The sequence below is a fragment of the Vicugna pacos genome, unplaced genomic scaffold (assembly GCF_048564905.1).
Source record: "Vicugna pacos unplaced genomic scaffold, VicPac4 scaffold_132, whole genome shotgun sequence".
In the NCBI taxonomy this organism is placed as follows: domain Eukaryota; kingdom Metazoa; phylum Chordata; class Mammalia; order Artiodactyla; family Camelidae; genus Vicugna; species Vicugna pacos.
Window position 1 is genome coordinate 52,641 of NW_027328812.1, and position 23,030 is coordinate 75,670.

Below are 23,030 nucleotides of genomic sequence, written 5' to 3' on the forward strand. Positions count from 1 at the left end.
TTGAGGCTCAGGATGAAGAGATTTAACTTCTAGCAGATCTTGAGCTTCAGTAAACATCCATTGTAATAGTAACCTGGTGAATAACATGCCCCAGGCACCATGGCAGTCCCAATGCTAGCCACAAAAGGTCAAAGGGTGGGAAATGGCCAACTCCCTGGGAATCCTAGCCCCTTGCCCTAAGGCTGGTCCTTCTACTTATTAGCATATGAAACCACCAAGCCCAAGAAAACAAGCAACACAGCGCCACCTCGTGGTCACCACTCTCTGTCCCTCTTTGGAGAAGACAGACCTTCTGTCTGTGGGGTGTGTACCTACTTCTAATCTGTGCATGAAACCCCCACACCTCGTGACGTTTCTCTTACATTTCAATGTATCTGTCTGAATATATATACCTTTACTCAACACTGGCTTGCTCTTGAATTCTTTACTGCATGAAGTCAAAGAACAAAATCTGGTGGGGCACATCCGAGGGGCTCAACGAAAGCCTGGGACACAGCCCTTCTCATGCCCAACGTTTTTTATTCTTGTATCAACAGGACTGGGCTGTGAAGGGAGGTCTGAGGCCCCAGCTAAGGGACAGAACCAGCTTCCAGGGTTCCAATTTGCGGGCAGCCTCTCCCCCAGCTTGGGCCTTGGGGTCTGCCCGGTTCTCTGTGTTTCTCTGTTGTGCTGACTCCCCAGCCATACAGCGTACTCCTAGGCCTGTCCCCACAAAACCCTTCTCTCCAAAATACAAGCACGTCATGTCACAATCCTCTTGTTCAACCAGGAAATGTTCAGCCCACTTTTTTCCTCCCCAATAAATTACCCAACTGTCCTCCCTCCCATCACATCACTTCTTTCTTTGTGAGAACTCTGCACTCGCCACACCCCATCATGAACACAGGTGTCTTGCTGGCTGTGACCGAGATGTTTGTTTCTCACACAGCAAGCGTCCTTTCACTTTCCCCTTGTTACCTTAAAAAAGCCTTTCCTGAGTCACCCACCCCTCTGATTATGAACTCACAATGTGCTGAAGTTGCAGTCACTATGTGCATACATCCCAGTTTTGGCTAGGTTTCCATCACAAGATCTTCATTAAGGAGCTGCATCAAGAAGTTATACAGGGTATTCTTACATCAGAGTGGAGGAACCTGCAAAAAATTTCAACGGCTTTGAAGAGAGTGTTAACCAGGGACAGAGATGTCGCGGGTCCTAGTCAAAAGTGTCATGAGGAAAAATGTTCTCCCAAGGCTCAGAGTGGCTTCTGAACACAGAATCCTCAGGGAGGAGGTGACAGGCAGTGATTAGGGTGGGTGATACAGGTTACGCTCCCCCAGCTGGGGAAGAATAGGTTTTTTTCTTGTTTTCCAAACAATTTCTTACTACCTTTTTCTCTTATTGCCACATACCATTTCCTACGAATTAAGCATATCAATGTCAGTCATTTGGGCCACTTGGGAGAAGCTACACGATGCCATTCACAGGGATGGGGCATGACAGCCACACCAGTCTGGGTTGAAAGACCAGTGGGGGTATTTGCAAGGTAATCACGGGCATGCAGCAAACTCCCCAGCTTCAATGACCTCATCTCAAACCTGGGGTCAAAAAAACTACCAAGCAAATTGCGTGACGATTATGGCCAATGTTTACTAGGTAAGTGCCCGTGAAAGCTGCCGCTTAATGAGGAATGAGTACGATCAATGAGGCCCTGTCTACCTGCCCACACGCGCCCTGCCTTCCTGCCTTGCTGCAACAGCAGAACTTGTTTAGCTGAGATGAACACCCCCAGAGCAGCCCAGACGGGAAAGCTCCCAGCTCTGCACGGCGAGACGTGTTCCTTTCCTTCTCAGAGCTGATCACAGTTTGCTGTCGTCTGTTTTTATGTTTATCCCTTTTGTAACTCCCTCTCCTCCGGAGTTTTTGCTCAAGCAGCACAGGGCCAGGTGTGTCTTGGGTCCTGCCGGATATTCTGGGCAGGGAAATAGCCAACTCCATATCTGGCTCTGGTGCTGAACGGAGAGAGCAGAAGGCCCAGGGGCCCATGCTGAACTGAGGCCCCTGCACCCAAAATTATGGTCTGACCTTGGGCAAATTACACAGTCTTCTTTACCCTGAGATTCCTCATCTGTCCATGAAAATAACTGCCCATGTCACACAGAGTTACAAGTATTAAAGGAAATCAACAAATTCACAACCTAGCCAAGGGGCTACAAGTGCATCCTCAACAGACAAATGCTGCCTTTACGGCTCTGATGCACGCTAAGCGGGGCGGCCCCACACAGTGAACACTGCTAAGTGCCAGGGTGTTAAATGCTTCATGTGTGCTATAATACTCTTTAGATCTTACAACAATCCCAGGAAGAAATGAATATTATCATGCCCATTTCACAGATTCACCAACAGGTTGAGAGTATGCATTCTATTCCAAGGCCCTATGGTGAAGAAATGGCAATTTAAACCGGAATCTGGGCCCAGGCCTTGGCTCCATCTCTCTCCCATCCACGTGACCACTTGCCTATGAATTCCACCTGTCCAATATAAAAGTTTGCAGCCGGCCATCTCTTAAAAGCAATGTGTGCCACCGTTTGTCAATGTTGTTTAATTACCATAAACTGTTCTCAGAAACCACTACAGTAAAGAAAGTTGGACTTAAGGAATTCTGCATTGCGTTCTCCTGCAATGTGCAGGATCCCTTTCCTACACCTCCAAATCCAAGTGTATGCTTCCTCCGTGTTTATGTTTGCACACGGCTTATTAAAGCAGAAGGTATCTGCAGTAATTCCATCTCGGTTGCTTTCCAAGTTTGCAGATTATCCATATTCGGTCTGTGAACGAAAATACTACAATGTGAATGAGAATACTGCAACCATGTCAGTAAACAAAGAATACTGATACCAAGTCATTAAAGGCTTCCGCCACTCCCCGGCGAGGACAGGCCTGCAGCCCAGCCACTGCAGCAACTCACAATGGTGCCCTCTGAGCAGACTCAGAATAAAAAAGGACGGGCTACTGGCCCGAGATAGCTAGGTGCTTGTCTAAAAAATGAATTCAGTGAGTCCTAATATTTGCTTCCTCCCATTCATACAAAATCACTAAATTCTTGAACTTGAGATACCTGGCTTTCTTTAGATAACAAGTAATCTTTTATTGTTCCAACAACCTGGTCTTTGTTGTAAAGCTCCTATATATCCTAGCTCTTCCTCAACCTCTTGGGAGCAGTCCCTCAGAGAGTTCTGAGAGACGGTCATCCTGGCTCGAGTCCTCCCGCCAAATGAAACATAACTCTTAACTTTTAGGCTGCACGTTTATTTCAGTCAACAGTTTTGGACACCATGAAGCACCACAGCAGATTTCTCTCCACCTGAACTCTCCAAGTAACCAGAGCCTTGGTACCAGCAGTGGCCCTTTGTGCTCATCCGCCTCCTCGGGGGGTCCAGATGAATTTGGCTGAGTCTCTCCTGGTTCTCAGATCTCACATATTGGTTGATGATCCTAAGTTTTATCTGGCGGTGTATCCAGGTACGTGGCCCTCCAGTTGAAAGAAACTGAGGTGAATTACCCACCCAGTGGAGACATCCCGAGTGGGTCCAAGTTGAAAGACACTGGGTTCAGGACTGAGTGGTTAGGTAAGAGCCTGGTCTAATGTTTTCCTCAATTTGGTTACCTCCATTGAATTTTTCAGGATAAAAGTAAAACTCTTATGAGGAAACTTTCAACTCCAAATTTTGGACCATCCTCCTGGCTGGTAACAGCATTCTCGGGTGACAGGGAATCTTCCAGGAGTGGTAGACACAAAGACTTCATGCCACAGAGTTGTCCCTGTGGGAAATCTTACTAGCAAATTTATTCTGAGAACCCGACCTTACAATGGGGAATAGAACTTTCAAAAAAAAAAAATACAGAACAGAAAAGAAAAGAAAAAGAAATGACAGATTGCCAGTCTCCAAGTAAAACCCCAGCCAGATTTATGTACATACAAACTTACAACATTAATCGGGAATAAGAAAAAAAAAAAAACTCACTCTGGAAATAACCAGGCCTGATAAAAACATTTTTTGGCATTCTGAACTTATAAAAACAAAATCCCCTTTAGTGGGAACTTGGATTTCTCTTCCTGTGTCCTTGAAATGTAAACGTTTTATCTTTCTCTGGATGTTTTAAGTGTGTGCATGTAAGTATATATATGTTTAGTTTAGTTTTTAAAGGAAACCTTGGACTCTGCCATACAAAAGGTTCAAGTATTGTGTACATACGGTGGCCACGCAAATAAATTGGGATTCTAAGCAATTCTTTGATTGTACCAATTTTCAGATATTTTGCCATCTTAAACTTTGTTGCATCAGCCTGGACCACGAAGGCTTTAAGCTTTTGGAGAGTAAACCTTTGAATTTTATTTAGGCAACACCCCGACTCTCATGTGGAAGGGCCTCTTCATCTTATTGGTTTAAAATCACTATATATATATATATATATATTTATATCTATATAAATTGATGGCCATATGATGGATTTTTTAATTTGGAAAAACTTTTTAATTGGTGAAAGTTTAAAGAGATCTCATTATAAACGGCTGTTTTATTGGTACCTATTAAAATAAAGTTTAAATGCAGAAAAATATATCTAATGGTTAACCTAACAACTCAGATATAAAAATATAACTGGTTTGAAAAGCTACATTTTTGTTTTTCCTTTCTGATAAATGTTTCTAGGGATGCTAATAAAAACTTAGTATAATTAATGTTAATTAGGTTGAATAACTGGAAAAAGGATTGTAAAAATGTCAAAAAAACAGATAAGTGGCTTATCCCAAAAGGATAAATATTTTTATATGGTTATTTTGAATGAGATAAATAAAATGGACATTTTTGGATTTACATACAGGGTTTTGATACTACACTACGTAAAGTTAAAAAAAAAGGGCCAAAGAGTTCACCTACTCCCCCCCAACATTAAAGTTCAAACAAGTCCGTTTTATTTACCACAGTTTAAAATATATTTATATGTAGACTGAAATACTTGATCAAGGATTGGGACAACAGACCAATTAATGAAATTAAAAATCGAGAAGGGCCTAAGCTCTTTGGCTGAAACTTGGGCATCCTAGAGACTTCTATAAAATTATATACAATGTACACCCACAAAAAAAAGGTTTCTGTCACTCCTTCTAGAAATAAGAATTATTGATTAAACTTAATAAATATAAAAATTAAAGGTATAAGATTTAATAAAATTGAGATAAAAGTTTGTGAAATTGGTATACTTAGATGGTCTTTATATAAACCTTTTGCTTATGTTGTGGGATAGATATGTTTCAGTGGAAAAACGCTTCCCCTTCTTGGTATTATAAGGCTGGGCACATGTCTATCCCTCTGAAAATATTAATTGAACAAATTAAAGGAAACCAATATAGTTACTTGAGACGTCCAATATAACATAAATCTAAAAAGTAATTTGAGTAGCTAAAAAAAAAATATAGTTTTACCCTGGGTTTAACTTATAACTCAAGGAAAAGAGACCTTAATAAATGTCTTATGCAAGCTTTGGAAGACAAAATAAAGAAAACCTTAGTTTTAAAACATGGAATTCTTTGTTTACAGCTCTTCTCACTGATACAAAAATGCCAATTAAGGAGATAAAATTGGGTCTGGGTGACAGAGCAGTTATCTGAGGACCTGGAAGAGAGTGTCTTTGTCTTGCAGATCAGAAATATAAATACAACAAACAGTGACCTAGGACTGAGCCTAATTAGCTCAACGAAATAAAACTTGAGGCCATGAAATTTTTGGCATTTTAGAACTCAGAACTCTGACGGGTCCTTCAGACTTTGTGAGGAAATCTTAATTATCTGTTTCATAAATAGTAAGCCTTAGTGATTTGAGCAAGCAAATTCAGCTTACTCCAACTATTATTATAAATATAAGTAAGTTTTAAAGTGAAGCTATGAGATCTCTAGCTTTTGTCTGTTTATAAGCCTGCATACAGATTATAGAAGTGAGATATTTCTACTGCTAAAAAAAAAAATTTCGAAGTCAAAGAGCTCTGCTTAATTGATGTAAAAATATAAGAGCTTAAAAATTAAGTATTTTTAAAATAAAAACTTAACAAATTGACTTTCAGTGTCATGTGAATTGGAAAATATTCAATATTAAGGTAATATTTGATATTGTTTAGTTTAAGTATGTTCTAATAAATATAGACATCTTTAAAATCATCCATCTTAACTATAATACCTTTACTGTACCTAGGTTTAATGAAAGTCAAATAAGATCCTGTTATATCTGTTGCAGATTTGTCAAAAAAAAATAACAGTAATGTGCTGTGGTAAAATTTTAAGTAAATTAAATGCAAATGAGATGAGAGCTTTGGGTAAATATTTAAAATATATTTTTAAAATGTATGCTTAAAATAATCTCTAAATGTTTGATATCTTTAAATTCTAGAGTTGTGCTAAATTAAGTTAAATGACAAGATTTTATTAAATATCAATGCCATTTTCAGATAAAATGATTGAAATATGAATTACTTAACATTTAACTTCCTCTTACAGTGAAACTAAAGGTGTTTAGAAATATTAATAAATGGTTGGTGTCACACAGAAATAGTCTCTATTAGTAAGGGAATGATCTCAGTATCCTAGGAAAGTAATATAAATGCGTAAAGGAAGATGTAAGAATGGAATAATACTTTGTTAATGAAAAATAGTGACTTTCTCCTGAAGCTGGTTACCTCTGAATGGAAGACAAAATAAAGGACACACTAATATAAGTATAGAAAGCTGTGGAAGGCTTGTGGAAAAGGAACCCTGAGGAAAGTTTTGTACGTGGTCAGAATTGGCTAAGTTTAGAATCAAATTGGGCAACGTAAATGAATCTTAGAAGTTAGCTGGAACAAGATTAGATTTGGTTTTCTCTCTGTTAAGAGGAAAAAATTTTCTTAAAATATTAATCCACCTTCAGTAACAGATTGTAAAACTTCTTATACCACTTAGCTGATCTGTTCTGCCTTTACATTTGACATATTTTCTTGTTAATGAATTAGTACTACATTACAGTGATCTATATGTTTATCTGATCAAGTGTTCTGAAATCTTTCAAAAAGCTCCCCAAATATAAAATTCTAATTAATTAAATAAAAATTAATTTAATTAATTAAAATTCTTTTAATCTCCAGTTAAGTTTGGGATGCTACAGAAGGCCCCTGAAACATCCCAAAGAGAGATTTTTAACTATAAAGTTTCATTTGGCATTTTAAATAACATGGAATTGTCAAATGAATCATAAAACTTCTAAGGTTATATTGAATGAGAAATATTATTAATATAGGTATTGTAGAAATTATATGGACTCCCTAAAATTCTGGTTTATCTGAAATGTTACCAGTGATAATTATGGGTATAGTGAACAGGTTTCTTTATTGATTATAGTGTAACGGTGTTTAACCATGCTTTTAAATCTTTTGTCATTTATAGACAGTTAATTGTTTTCTTCTGATGGTTTTGCAAAATGCTTTCTCTTCAAGGAGATTTACTGATTTCTAATAAATTTCAAACTACAGCACTGAACTAAACTGGGTAAGACATTTTAAAGTTCTAATGAAAACTCTCATTAAAAGAATTAGTTACATGGGACTGATTAACCAGCTGAATATGGTTATAATTTTTGATATTGTTTGAAATACTACTGCCTTTTAACCTGTTTCCCAGACATAAAGAATCTCTTCTCCTTAAGCTAGTTATGGTTCACAGCAATTTGATAAATTATAACTATGTATACAGACTTGGAACAGTTATCTTTTCTCTCTATCTGATCCCTCAAAAGACTAAAAATACTTAGGTCCCCAGTGGCTCTATCAGACAAATTAGGGAGATCATCTCCTAAGAGATATAGGAGTATAAAGGTATTTTAAGGATTTTAAAGAGAAAAGAATTTACCTAAATCTGTAAGGCAAAAATCCATGAAAAGCCTTGACGTGGCTTTCTTGGCCTTAGAAAACCTTATTAACATTCTACCCTGAGACTCCGTATTAAAACTTCCAACACAGTCAATTTAAAAAGCCTATATGATCAAATAATCAGATTTAATTTGTAAAGAAATTAATCTTGATTTGGCTATATTTGAGAAAACTGAGGGTAACTTTAGAGAGAAAAAAATTATATTTTAGTCGATATTAAATTCTAGTTTTGTTAATTGAGGTCCATATTTACTAAGACACTTCCCAGATCATTCCTTGCTGTTATGTCACACTGCTGTACAGTTTAATTGAATTATGAAAAGAATACTCTAGGTTTGATTCTGAAGCTCAGTAATCTATCCTTGGGTAAAATTCCAATGCCCCATGACCTGCAGCCAGGGGATTATACATACTGCAACAGGCATGACTTAAAGAACTGTCTCCAACCTGAATGGAAAGACCCTTTTTCAGATACTCTTAACTAGACCATACACACCAAAGCTGAAGGAAACGGAGTCTCGGATTCATTTCCTATCTGAAACAGCCCCTGCAGTGCACTGGCCTATAGAGCGCTGCTCACCTTAAAACAATGCCCAAATGGAGAAAAAGCTTCCATACCAGGATGAGAAGAAGACGACATCTGAGCTAGACTGCTGACCCAAGACACCGGACCAGGACTGTATACCAATTACTTTGATAATTTCTCCAACCTTTGATTATGAACTACTCCAATTGTTAAGTTTATGATAAATTACCTATGTCTAGTACTTCTGTGTTACCTTGGTGGGTTTCCCTAATACAAGGCTCTAACTAGGTAGCCCTCAGAAACATTATTCTAAAAAGAAATTATAGTTCTGTTTAGGCCACTGTTGATCTTACAAGGTGGGAGATTTCAACTGGCCAATTAATACCTGCTCTGACCCTGACCATAAATATGAACTTTCTCATAGGATCAAACTCAGAAACACAAGCAAAATTTTAACCCAAAAATACAACTTCTCGACTATTAAATTCTTACTCGTGACTTTATTAACGTTACTAGCTGTATTACTTATATCCTGTCTATTTTATAAAATTGTTGTCTATTACATTTCCCAATGTGTAACTAGGCCCACAAGATTGATGATGGCTAAACATCTTGAAGAAACAGATAAAATTTATAACCCTGAATAAAATAAATATAATAGTGTGATTCTAGGTATGGGAATGAGCAAAGAAGGTTAAACACTTCCTGGATCATAATAGAGTAGTAAGACAGGTGATCCAGAGAACTTTTAGTATCAACAGGGCCTGATAAAAAAAACTAACACCTTGAATGGCAACTCAGAAGATTCTTCACCTGAACTAGGAATGAGCCATCCTAGCACCGTGGGACAAAATTGGTCATGAAATGTCTCTCAAAATATTGGTCGAATTTAGGACCAAGGGGGAACACTGTGAATGAAAATACTACAATGTGCATGAAAATACTGCAACCATGACAGTAAACAAAGAATGCTGAATCCGAGTCATCAGCGGCTGCTGCCAACCCCCAGCGAGTACATGCCTACAGCCCGGCCTCTCAGCCACTCACAGTGGTGCCCTCTGAGCAGACTCAGAGTAAGAAAGTACAGGATACTGGCCCTAGATAGCCAGGGGCTTGCCAAAGGAATGAATTCAATGACCCAAATGTTTGATTCCCACCATACATAGAAAACCACTAAATACTTGAACTTGAGATATCTGGTTTTCTTTAGATAACAAGCAATATTTTATTGTTCCAATTACCTGATCTTTTTTGTAAAGATTCTATTTATCCTAGCTCCTCCCCTACCTCTTGGGAGCAGTCCCTCAGAGTGATCTGAGAGGCTGTCATCCCGGCTCGAGTCCTCCAGCCAAATAAACCAAATCCCTTAACATTTAGGCTGAACGTTTATTTCAATGAAGTCCCAGAATAGACACAACTCATCAATTGTGTAATGGAACACACTGAATCAGGAACCAAAAGCGTGTTTTAGTCCAGAAAATCTCCAGGTTCCTATTTCTTCCTGTCATTATACAATCCCTCCAGAACTCATTACTTTGCTGTCTGCTCCTCTGGCAACCAAACTCAGAGAAGAGTCAACTCAGCAGAGCACCATGCTGGGGAGAACCCCCCGCAGAAGCACTGCAGGCTGCCTTCCCTCCCGCACGCTCTGCTGACCCTTGGTGTCCTCCGTGGAGACCAGGCCAACACAGCTCTTCCCAACAGCTGCAAAGTCGCTCACGTTAAATAAATCATTTTATTTTATATGATATTTTGCGTATATACCCATCTCTGAAAACAGCTTTGCCAGAAGCCCAAATCTTCAACATTAATCTGCAAAGGCAAATCAGGTCCCAAGGGAAAACAAGTCTTAAGACGACGCTAAGGCCTCCAAAGTCCTCTCCACGACCATGAACCAAACTGCATGCAGGTCTGCAGCTGCAAGAGGCTACATGTCTGCTTTTAAAGCAACCCCTTTCTGCCCTCGGGTGCTACAATGCCCTTTTATGCCCTCCCATCACAGGGCAAGAGCAGCCGCTGCAGAACCTTGCAGGGCAGCACTGACAGGACTGGACAAAGGGGATCAGAGCTAAACAAAGCATTCTGATGACACGAGCTTGTCACTGTGTCTCTTTACAGATGTAGATATATATAGAGAGAAGTGGGGTGATATTGCTCAAAGTCACACAGCTAATAAGTGGCAAAGTATATAACTCTGCTCCTCCCTCCTGTGTGACGCCCAACTGGGACAACCACAGGGTTCTCTCGTGGCTGCCTGAACAGTCTTTTCCTATCACTCATGACACACAATAGTGTCTGAACTTAGCCTGCATTTGCAGCATCTTTTCCCTCCAGTTTCTCAGGAACAGGCTGTTCGGGCCTGTATGAATTCCGGCTTCCTGAAATTTCCGTGCTCAGGCTGGTCTTGCCTGTGCATCCGGTCCGCTGCTCAGAGGCTCTTCCTCCCCTGCAGGAGGACGTTTCTAATCTTCACAGGGACACAACCTCAGGGGAGCTCTCCTCTCGCCCTCAGCATGGCAGGTATCCCAGGCCTCATCCCTAGCAGCCCCGTTAGGACGGTGTCTGACCAGCTCTGCTAGTCAGATCAGCAGCCTCACTGCCAGGGATTATACCCAGGTCACACTGCAAACCTACTGCCCGCCTCACAGCCCCCAGCCAGCAGGTCACCTGGAAGTCACAGCAAGTGCCCCACCCAATCCAGCAGTCTCTTCTTTTGCCAGCACCACTGATGAATGGTTTCCAACCTTCGGTCAGTTTCGCACAAAACAGCACCTTCAACTGTGAAACGGGCGGTTTTTCTTCTGCACCTCATCCTACTGGAAACGTAAAGGGAAACCAAAAGGCCTTTTCTCAACCCTTTTCTGATGAAACCCTCCCACCCACAATACTCATATGCTCAAGAGCTTTGGATCCACATGATTTTCTTTCTCTTAGGCTAAGTGGCTCAAAAAACTAAGGGATTCTTTCTCCTTTGAGGGTATTAGCACTCAGTTTCTCGGCTTTAATCTGTTTTTGTCTCTCTCTTCAGTGACCCTAGCAGTTGCCACCTCTTACTCCCTTCAGCAGCCTCCCTCCCAACTTCAAGTCTAGGAAATCAGCTGTGATGAGGGGCACGGGGGCAGTCACAGAAGATGCAACTAAGGCACAGAGAGGCTACATAATTTGCCCAAGAAATCACCTTGAACCACCAACAGAGTGTGTCACGTCCCTCTGTTTAACTCTAATGCTAAGCAAGTTAACTTTTTGTAGATTATGTTTATAAACAGATGAGGTATGAAAATACATACAAGAACACACATCAACTCTAAGATATTCATTAACTCCACTATTTTGTTTCTATTTATTTTATTTCTATTAAAAAATTAAGAACCCCTGCAGTCAATATAGCAAAATGTTACTGTGTTTTAAATCCAGAATATACAGGGGTTGTGTCATTACTCATTCTTGTATGTAATTTCACAAGACAAAATGATTTGAAAGTCTCTCTCCCTGCCCCCTACTCACTACTGGCTCTCACCAGAGCTCCCAGACCACACATCTAACAGCCTTTCACTTTACCCACAGCTGAACTCATCAGTTTTCCCCCAGAACTCCCTCTGCTGCTTTCCCTCCTCAGAACACAGCAGGACCATTATTTAACTCATTAATCCACCCAGAAACCTGGGCCTTACTCCATCCTACCTTCACAGAAATCATTGATCCTTTCCTCTTTACCATCTAAACATGCCTTCAATCTGTTCGCTTTTACCCACTGACCGTCCCACCGCTCAAGTGGAAGCCAACAACACTGCCCACCTGGACTCATGAGTCTCCCAAGTGGCCCCACAGCCACTCTCCCCTACTTGAGACAAATGTGATTGTGTCTCTCCCACGCTTTTGGACTCATTTCAGACCCACTGTTCTTAGAAGAAACTTCAATTTCTTCACCTGGTGAAGGTCTTTGCCATGAAACTGTCAGCTCAGGAAGGGCAGGACACACCCTCGTCCCTCGGCTCCACCATCTGGCAGAGCATCAGCTTGGGAGGATTGAGTTCTTAGCAAACTACTTCACTTATCCATACAAATCCATGGTAGATTAGAAAGATTTTAGATGTTGAGCTTGACTATTAATTTGGGGATTTTGCGCTGGCAACCTGCAAGTATATATTCTAATTATTGTGTCTTCTTAAAACCATACCCAGATTAAAGGAGTATTTGTGGAATGTCTTTGGAGTAAAAGGGACTGTACTTTTACAGATTTTATGTTTTAAAATATGAACAACCCGGACAGGGTCAAAAATAGTACCGCCTCACAAGTGACAGAAGACAGGTGAGACGCATATAGCAACAGGTCACAAAGATGGTAAGAGCAAAGTTGTTTCTCCAACCCCCGAAAAAATTCCTCCAAGAACTGAAAACTCAGAAATTTGAAAGTAAAATACTATCATATAAAGAAAGAAAATAAATAATCCTCTTCATCAGGGTTTCTAGATCTGACTGCAGAGTTATTAGCAGGCCATACTGAATCCTAGCACAGAAAAATCAGATGGACTAGTGGTGAGTAAGTTCCAGGAAAACGGCAGTAACTCCTCCACTTGAAAGAGGACACACACTCACTTGTTCAAGGTGATTGTAAACCACATTCTGCAGAAATTCAGAAGATTCAGGCACCGCTTCTAGATGGTGATGACACGGAAGGACGGCTTGGATGCATGCTTCTAACTGAGTCACCGGCATTCTTACACTGCAGGGGGAAATGGAGGCCCTCAGCCAAGAGCACAGTTGTTCCTGTCATGTATCCCAGGCCGTGCCTCGGGGACTCAGTGTACTGTAGCAGTCTGGCCCCAGGTGAGGACCCGCAGCGTGGCCCACGCAAGCAGGAGGGGCACTGTGCTTGAGAAATCCCATCCCCCATGGGGGCAAGAGGGGCTGGTGGGGTTGTGTGAACCTATAAATGCTCATAGAAATACACCTGCATACATTGAAGTGATAAAATTAACTGTAGCAGGCTATTTAACAAAATTTCAATTGTCAGTGTTAATTTTACCATTCCATTCCGCTTGTCCCCTGCACTCTGAGACAGGCTTAGGCTCTCTCACACATGCAGCTCTGATGCAATAGTTGTGAAGTTATTTTATTTTGCTGCAAGTGTCTTCGCTCCCAGTGTCACTGTGACTGTCTCTTAACACAGTCAGATATCTTCCTGGATCTCTCCCTGAGTTCCTTGCTCCTGCTTCTCAGATCCTGAGATAAAGAACAGGTGAAGGCACATGACTGGAAAAGTCAATGTGGACTTGACCAAAGTCCTCAGTGACCCCCTAGGTGAGTGCTGCCCACCCCTTACCTTCGATTCTCAAGGTTCTGCCCAGGGTGACATCCAGCCAGGAGAGAGTCCTGGGCCCTATTAAAAGCTGTGTGGCTTGGGTGCAGGGAAAGCTGCAGGAGCTGGTTCCGTAGCCGGTCCCATCCACACCTCTGCTCCTCTCTCTCCCGAGGAAGAGCTGCCAAGCCCCCAGGCTCCCTGAGCTTCTGTCTTTCTCTTCTACTCTACTTCAAGCCCTTTTCCTCTTCCTTTATTCCCTGATTATCCCTAGCTAGAGTGATTTTTCTATCATAGAATCTGAAAAAATTTCCTGCAGCTGAAAAAGAGGTGCCAGAGGTCAACGCGCATATGGTGGTTCCTGAATAGAGCCCCTGGTTAGGGGGACCCTCACCAACACTCATGGGGCATCAGGCATGTTGCAGGGTCGACCACCACCAACAAGAGTTTGCTGTGACACCAAGGCACGCACAGCATCCCTGCTCACTAAATTGTAGTTGTAGTCCTTTATTAAGAAGCAAAAATAAAAAAATTGCTCATGTTTCTTACTAAAATTATTTATGAGGGAGAAAAAGAAATTGTAATAGAAAGAACAAATTTCACTCCATGTTAGATGTGTTCATTTGGCTTTAATCCTGTACCTTGTTTTCTAGGCTCAGACTTGCTATCTCTGCATCTTTTGTAAAAGAAAGTTGCCTTTAGCCTGAAATATCCAGGAGGGTCTATTCTCCGGGCTCTGATCTTTAAGGATATTTGCTCTTCTACACTTATGTATAGATGGCAAGTTGTAAAATAGTGAATAACCTTTCTTTATTTTGGAGGTTTTACAGGGGCACCATAATTTGACCCACATGGACAGCTGCAGGAACAAAGGATTTCAAAGACAAACAATTCATACAGCAAGAAGTTTGCAACAACCAGCCACATCCCCGCCACTTTTTAGTATAAAAGGAGACTGAATTCTGCCCTGGGGAAGAGAGTTCTACTGGATAACAATATGCCATTTTCTGGGTCTGCCAGCTTTACAAATAAAGTCTCTTTTCCTTACTCCAACATCTCATCTCCCGATTAATTGGCCTGTCATGCAGCAAGCAGAACGAGTTTGGACTTGGTAACAAATTGACTGCCTTAGTGGTAGTATGTCTCCACTGTTTCCTCATTTCCAGTATTTCACAACCTATCAATTTTATATGCTTTTTAACAACATGAACAAAAAACCTATTACAAGGAATTGATTCCACAGAAATAAAATTATTTCTACTCCTTCAAAACTTTTTTCTTTCCTATTTTATTTTGTTTTGCTTATTGAAAAGAAAATAAATTCAAATCTTTTTATTTCACGTATTTTTATAACTAGATATTGTAAATACTACAAAGATATTTAAATTGCAATAAAAATTGTTCATATATTAGTATAAAGATATATACACAATCAATGCAGATTAGGAAAGGAGTAGATATTTACTAAAAATCCACTGCACATCCAGTCTTTTACAAGCATATCCTGGAATATAAGCTCTATTATCCAGGGTCCCCCACCCCCAATCTCACTGCGGAGTCCCTTAGTAATCAACTACCAAGGCACCAGCATAGAACCATGAGATCACTATTTTAGGTATAAATGAGAGTATTAGCTCATTCAATTCTAAAACAGAAACCTTAAAATAAATACTGAACTTACTTACAGATAAACAAATTTGGACACAAAAAAGTACAGTTTCTCCCCAAATTCACAAAGATAATAACTGGTAAAGGCAAGATTTGAACTCATCTGCCTTCAATATAAAGCTAAGTTGGAAATCCCCTTCAACTGTGGAGGACCAGCAGCACAGCCTGTCACCCTATCTTTGTTCAGATCTGGCTTTAGACAGCCTGAGACAGCACCCCTTCCTATGGAACTCGAGGGCAAACAATAACAATAAGGATTTTATATTCAGTAGTTTCTTAGGTCTCAATTATATAAAGTGTCAGCAGGTCAGCAGAAAACTCTGGGAAATATGAGTGGGTCCAGAGCTTTTTGCTGATAAGAAACTCAATCTATCAGGACAGAGTGACCTTCCCATGAGAGGCCTCATGGACATAAACTAAAGGCAACTGAGCAATGAAAACTAGCAAGAACATGGAACTCAAGCAAGAAGGATCCCTACCATCCCCTGCCCAGTTGCCTCTTCACCTTTGTGGACAAGACGGCAGAAGGTCCATGTTCTTGTCCAAGTTACAACAACATGGATTCTCACCCATATAATATTACGACTCTATGCTGTCTTAAGTCCTTTCCAACTAAAATATGATGACACCAATATCTCAGCGGAATGTCTATGTCTCCACTTTCTCTCTTCTATTAGGAGACTATATCTATGGCCACAAAGCCGAAATTCAATTAAAAACACCATGCACGAAGCCTGGTGAAAGTCTGTGTAAGAGACATTGTTCTCAAGCTCAGTGAGTGAAAACTCAGAAAAAGTGGTCCTTATCCCTCTGCAAGTGGAAGGTAGCCTGATTGTGTGTGTGTATGTGTGCACACATGTGTGTGTAAATCAAATACAATGTATTGTGGGATGTGCACAGATTTTTTTTATGTTACTATCATTTCATGAGGATGAGCCAACCTTTAAAGTAATTTGAATCTACTATTCTGAGAGAGTCTCAGGATCTTTTGGTGGAGGATGGGAAAGGGGAAAGGAAAGGAGGAAAGAAGTAAATGAAGCAAAGCTGTAAGTATACTGCTAGGGAAAGGCAAGACATTAATTTTGTTCCTACTTGCATCACACACAAATTAGGGACTGGCTTTCCCACATGTCTTGTCAAGCACTGAGTTGCAGAAGAACAGGTGACAGCCCATTTCTCACTGAGCTTGTGACTGTACGTGACATCTTATAGACACTAATTATTTAACCTGATCAAACAATCTAGCAGCAGGCTGTAATTCTCCTATTTTGAGAGATAAGAAAACAGGAAGTGAAAGAGGGTATATAGCTTGACAAAAGTCAGAGGACAAGTAAACTAAAGAGGATGAATTCAAACTCAGATCTGAATGCAGAGTCTGATCTTCCCACTCCGAGGGCTGGAAATTCCTTAACACACAGGGTCCCCAGCTCCTCTGCTTTGTTCCTGGCACCAAGCATTTCCCATGGCGATATTCTCCAGTTCTCAGACACAGCGCTCTGTGCAGCCAATAACCTCCATTCGACCTTGATCATCTACCTGTCACGCCCACCAGGCTTCACCAGGCAAGAAAGCTGGCTTTCAACTGCATACAAAGCCACCCCTGTTTTATCCTGGACTCTTCAGTGGCTTTTCCAGCATAAACACAGCCATGAAAGTGCTCACAGTTTGTACATGAGCCACACTACCTCTCTCCATCTCTGTCCCCACCTATACTACTTTGCTATGACCATTTTGAGAATCTTGGAAACAAATTTCTAAAAACAGAAAAGAAAGGATTCTGTAACAAGTACTTAATACTTACAATTTAAATGAGAAGTTACAAAGTGAGTATTTACAAACCGAATCTGCCTTCCTAGGTGTCAGTTTTAACAGTTAAAATATACAATAGCAAAAAATTCTGACTTAAATAATTAACAAAAACATCAACAATTATCTGGAATAAACTCAAAAACAATGCCCATGTTGTACATGGAGGAAGTACACGACTGTACTGTGGGGTAAAGTAAGAGGTGTGAAAGTAGAGACATCAACATTTTGTATGGAGGAAAGCAGTTTTGTAAAAATGTACGTTCTCCTAAAGATAATTCAAAAGTACTAAAAAATCCCACGACAGCACTTCTTTTTTTTTTTAACTTGAAAAATTATATTAGAATTCTTCAGGAATAATAAAGTCATAATACTAACCAAGAAAATTTGGGATCGAAAAGAGAATCAAAAAATCACACTGTCAGATATTAAATAAATGTTTACAATATGTAAGATATAGTGCTAGTGTAAGAAAGTAAGATTGATAAAAATAAACCATGAGCTCAAAAAGAGACTCTAGTGTACATAAGTATTCTTTACAGGTGGGATTTCAAGTTAAAAAGCAAAGTAGGAATTCAATAATTGTCTTGGGACAATCAGAGAATCCCCTGGAAAAAACAAATTCTATTCCAGTCATAATGACCGCAAGAAAAATTACAGAATGTGATGTGAATATTAGAAAGTACTAATAACAGCGAATATAATTCTTTGCTCATATTAATTCAACTTCTCTTCACTATAACAAGTACCAACATCATCTCCATCTTAGAGATTAAAAAAACCTACAGAAGAAATTTATACCATTATAAGAAAGTATTTCTAAGAATAATATCAGGAATAAAACCCAAAAAGAAGACATTTACAATCTTAAGATTATTTTGGGCCACAACAAAAATGAACCTACTGAACAAAATGAAAGGCAAAAAATGACAAGGAAAAGCTCTCTGATACATGTTGATGAAGACAAGGGGTTAATGTTCATAATATACATAGAGCTGTCACAAAGCAACAAGAAGCTGCCTCACTTAAATGTGTGCAAAGGACAAAAGAGATCATTCACTTTTTAAAAGTCAGATGGCTAATGAGTGAAAAATGCTCAATACCTCAGTGGTCATCAAGTGCAAAGTAAAACAATGAAAAAGTACTTTTGCTCATCATATTGGCACATATTTTTAAAAGATATTCTAGCTAGTGTCCATCTTTGAGAGAACAAACTGTGAGCGATCTTTTGGAGGATGACATGTCAATGGATATGTAAACTCTGAAAAACGTGTGTACACACAGGCTGAACTCCACATTTTGGAATCGTTTCATTTAGAAAAATTCAGTTCAAAAAGATGTACTTATCAGAGCATTTACACAGCACTGTTTACAATGGTGAGAAGAAAAGCTGAAGTGAAATCATATCCAGCGATAGAGAATTGGTTACATAAGTTATTCTACATCTTTTCATGTCCCACAGGAGAAGGAATTTCTAGATTCACTTGAAAGGAGCCTGTGATTTATGTAGTTGTCACATCCAAGGACTAAATTTCCAGAAAGCTTAACGAAAATAATACTCATACAAGATCACAGGAATGTTTGTATAAGAAGTATGCCAGTCAAACACCCTTTCTGACAGTGGAAAATGGAGAAAACTTAAGTGTCCACCATCAAGACAATGATGCGGTAAATCACGGTGAGCTGTGGGCACTAAAGTTCCGGTGTTTCGGCGTGGTCCAAGGCCTTGTCCACAGTACGCTCCCATGAAAAGTGTCCTTACACAAGAGACCAAACCTGCATATCAGGAAAACCCTCTACTCTATCTGAAAGGACCGGGTGAGTCTGGAGGGAGAGGACGTCTGTGATATATACCTGAGTGAATAAACCGAGCTGCAGAAAACATATAGTATGGCCTTATTTTTCAATAAAGCATATATACACACACATATACATAGATTTCTCATATACGTTTATGTATGTGTATATATATATGACATAGGCATAAAGGTCATGAAATATATACTCCACATTGTCAGCAGTTTTTACTCTCAGGAAAAAAGGGGAAGGGAAGTAGGGGACTTTCGGTACCACCACAGTTCTCTTTTCAGAATTTCAATTAAGTATACTTGGAATATAAAAGTTTACTTAAGTCCAAAGTAAAATGGACGAGGACTCCACAAGACAGAATGCTATAATGGTCATTAAAAATCATGCCAGCAGAGATAGAATACTGTAAAAAAATTGTCATAAGCTGAATGGAAAATGGAGGTCTCCACACAGCAAACAGGCACACATTGCTCGCTGGTTTTTATGACAGAGGTAATACACACTGATGAAAAGAACAGAAAATAGATGTTAATGTGTTAATTATTATCTCTGAGTACTGGCACCAGGATAGATCCTTTTGACCCTTTTTTCAGACATTTATATTAAATACACACTATTTTTCATCTGAAAAATGCATTTTTAGATGTCTAGTACCACACATTGGAAAATTACACGAGTACTTACAGAAACAAATAACTAGGAGACACCGCAGCAGCGTCACAAAGTGTAGAAAGGGCGATCCTGAATAACACCGCACAGTTACATAAGGACCCACAAAGTGAGAGCACCTGCTGTAACAGGGCGTGGCCCCCTTCCATTTGTCAGATGTGTCTTCAGGTCTGAGGCAGTTCTGAGCACGGCCAGTGTCAGTGCTGGTGTCTGGATGGATGCCACTGGAGGTGAGGGCGCCTGCAAGCCGAGAGGAAGAACAGAAATCATCCTCTGCTTTTTCTGTCTTGTTTCTTTGTTACTTTTAAAGAGAGGCGGAAATAAGATAAACTGGATCTTTCCTACTGAAATTTCAGTAATGAAACCATTTTTAAAGTGATCACAACTTATATTCTGCCTATGACTGTCTTTTCAACAAAGCATCATATTTATAAAATGTTAATTAACTCAGTTAATTAATTCCCTGTTGAAACATTCTAGTAAAGAGCATGAACTGCAGTATGTAAAAGAACCACACCTGCAGTGACTAGCTCAGCTGTCTTGACGGCAGTGCAGTCAGCCCCCACCATCCCGTGGCCCTGAGCTCCTGATGCTGGTAAGAGAGCGCGCAGCTGCCTCAGATGGAAAGAAAAGGTGAAAGCATTTTCTGAAATCTACAGCACTGACAAAACATAACTGATAAATCCCAGGCTCCTTTGAGGCTGTCATTTTCCGTTTCTGGCCAACACCCGTCAATGAGCAGAACCACCCCATTCCTGAGTCATGGGACTCACGTGGGCAGAAGTTTTGGAGAAATTTCCAGGTATAGAATGTAAACCAACTATACATAAAACTCTGAAAAAGAAAAGATGCAATAATCTGATTTTGGAAGACACTAAAATATTCTCCTAAGCCTTAGTACTTGGAAAGGCTGGGCTTCTACTAAGCCACTTATTTATTTCACAGCCAATGAGCATCTCCCACAAACCCTGTTTCCCTGTGTCTGCTGGGAGCTTCAGGCACATTGATGTTGTCTATCTTATAAGTCACAAGGCAGAGGCGTGTGTCTCACGCTTGCAACTCTCACACAGGCTCAACTCCTAGCCTCACTGTATGAACTTGGCCCCATTTTCTCACCTGTTTATTTGGTATCTGTTCTTCTGTAAGCTGCCTGAAATGCTTATTGAAACAAGTCAGAAGAATGAGTGGGTAGAGAAATGGACAGATGGACAGGTGAGAGATGGGCAGAAAAACAGAGAGTCTCCAAGAGAAGGGGAGCAATCAAAATTACCTATGCAAAACCCTCTTCTAGTCAGGGAAGGAAACCACCACGGAGAAGTGTGAAGAGGCAGGTTGCTTAGGACTGTTTCCTGGATTCCATGAAAAGTCACACCGAGAGATGAGAGGGTAGAACTATAAATAATAAAAGAAAAAATTCATGCATGTTTGAAAAATATATCTACATTATGTACTTTCTAAAGAATAGAGTCAAATCAGCAAGGCCCAATAACACAATCCTTGGGTATTTACAGAAGTGAGAATCCCATCTGCAATCTGCAAGGCATCCCTTTGGAGCACTGAGAGTCTACACGGTGCGGTCATAAAGCCATCACCGCAAAAGCGATGCTATCCTGCACTTACGAGGAAAGAGCAGCTGTGCTCGGTCTGCCTACACGTGTCTTTTACACCCCTCAGCACCTCTACGGGGGAGGGACGCCTAGCGAGCCCCATCTCTGCAGGACAGAAAACAAGTCCAAGAGAGGCTAAGCCGACCTATCAATTCTCCATCTCACAGGACTTGTCACTCCAGACCAGGACTCGAACTCGGACCCACGTTTGTAACCACAGTACTACCGTATTTTATGTGCTTTTTGTGTGTATAATACATTTGTTTCTGGCATGAAAGGGTATTTAATAAATGATCGGTTGTCTTGTCTATCTCATTAGCTCACAATCTTTATATTTTTTAATTGTACTCTTCCCATGGAGAAAGGAACGGAAAGAGCGGGGATCAGAATGAGGTGGGGCTCCATTCTTTATCTGTTGCCTCATCTCATCGAAGTCCCCAAACAAGGAGATAGAGCAAATGTTCTCGTCATCATTTAAAGAGAGGGCTCCAGTGATGGTGACTTACTCAACTCCAAAACCAAGTCTGGGGGAAGGGCACATGCAGCAACGAGAGCAGTATCACCTGTAGGAAGGCAAAAAGAGCTCAGGGGATGGCTCAATGGGTCAGCCTGATTTCATTTCAATCAATAATACAATAACACACTCTAAAAAATCTAGCATGCAATGGATTTGCTCTTTCTTGACATCTAGCAAGTTTCCACATCTCACATGTAACATTATCACGAACTAGTGAAAGGAAGAGTCCACAGACAAGGAAAATCAATGCCACAGGCAGGCTGAAACACAGGCTGGAGGAAAGGAAGGGAAAGGGCATAGTTAAGAAGAGGCGAAATTCTGGGAAAAAGACATCATCACAAGGAATCTCAAGCATCATCCAGCAATCATATAATCATTCTTTCAAGGGAGAGTTACTTAGGTCCTATTTTGTGCAACATTGTACAGTGGGCGAAGCAAGAGCACAGCGTCCATGGTGGCAGCAAGTTGCGGAGCTCCAATACACTTCTGATCCCGGTACCTTGCACACTTGTCCTCAGTATAAAGGCAAAATATATAGTAAAATAATCCAATGTAAACTCTATGCAATGCTGAAAAAAATTAAAGAATACCTAAATACCTGGACAGACACACCACACACATTCCTGAATCAAATGACAGCATTCTTGGGATGGCAGTGCTCCCCAGAGCGATCCATATATTCAACGTGGACTCGATCACAATCCCAGTGGGTTCCTCTGCAGAAACTGACTATCTGCTGCTACAATTCATATGAGAATTCGAGGATCTCAGTAACCAAACCGTACTTGAAATAGAAGAAGAGTTTGAGAGGACTTGTAATTCTCAATTTCAAACCTTACAACTGTATCTCCAGGTGAGATTAGAGGCCATTTTTAAGTTATAATTGTGTTTATCCTTATTTTCTAAATTCTGTACAACGAATATACCTGTTAGAATAAGAAATTTAAAAAGTAAAGTATCTTTTAAAATATGCAAACCGATTCATTCATTGGGAAGAAAATATTTTGACTATAAAGAAGTAAACAAATATCTAGTGAAAAAGGACTATTTAAAAACAGGAGTGCATTTACATTTTTTGTAAATTGGAAACTGAAAAGCACAAACACATCAAGTTTCTAGGGAGAGTGTTGCAACATATTAATTGTTATTTCCAAAATTCTAATTGAACAATGAAAACTCAAGAAAGACAAAATCTTG

General features: G+C 40.1%; 2 long non-coding RNA genes across 3 annotated transcripts; both read right to left on the minus strand.

Moving 5' to 3' along the window:
• Positions 1 to 885: 885 nt before the first annotated feature.
• On the minus strand, positions 886 to 19,828 carry LOC140695085 (uncharacterized). Its single transcript, XR_012070773.1, has 4 exons — positions 19,725 to 19,828; positions 13,485 to 13,681; positions 13,055 to 13,181; positions 886 to 1,133 (listed from the first exon to the last, which is right to left on the minus strand). It is a non-coding gene; the product is annotated as an uncharacterized lncRNA (long non-coding RNA).
• Positions 19,829 to 19,867: 39 nt separating this feature from the next.
• Positions 19,868 to 22,071, minus strand: LOC140695087 (uncharacterized). Of its 2 annotated transcripts, none has more exons than XR_012070775.1 (3): positions 20,980 to 21,005; positions 20,227 to 20,324; positions 19,868 to 19,949 (listed from the first exon to the last, which is right to left on the minus strand). It is a non-coding gene; the product is annotated as an uncharacterized lncRNA (long non-coding RNA). The 2 variants fall into 2 exon arrangements; XR_012070776.1 differs by lacking the exons at positions 19,868 to 19,949; positions 20,227 to 20,324 and adding exons at positions 20,480 to 20,543; positions 21,823 to 22,071 and having other exon boundaries at positions 20,980 to 21,101.
• Between the last annotated feature and the right edge of the window lie 959 nt (positions 22,072 to 23,030).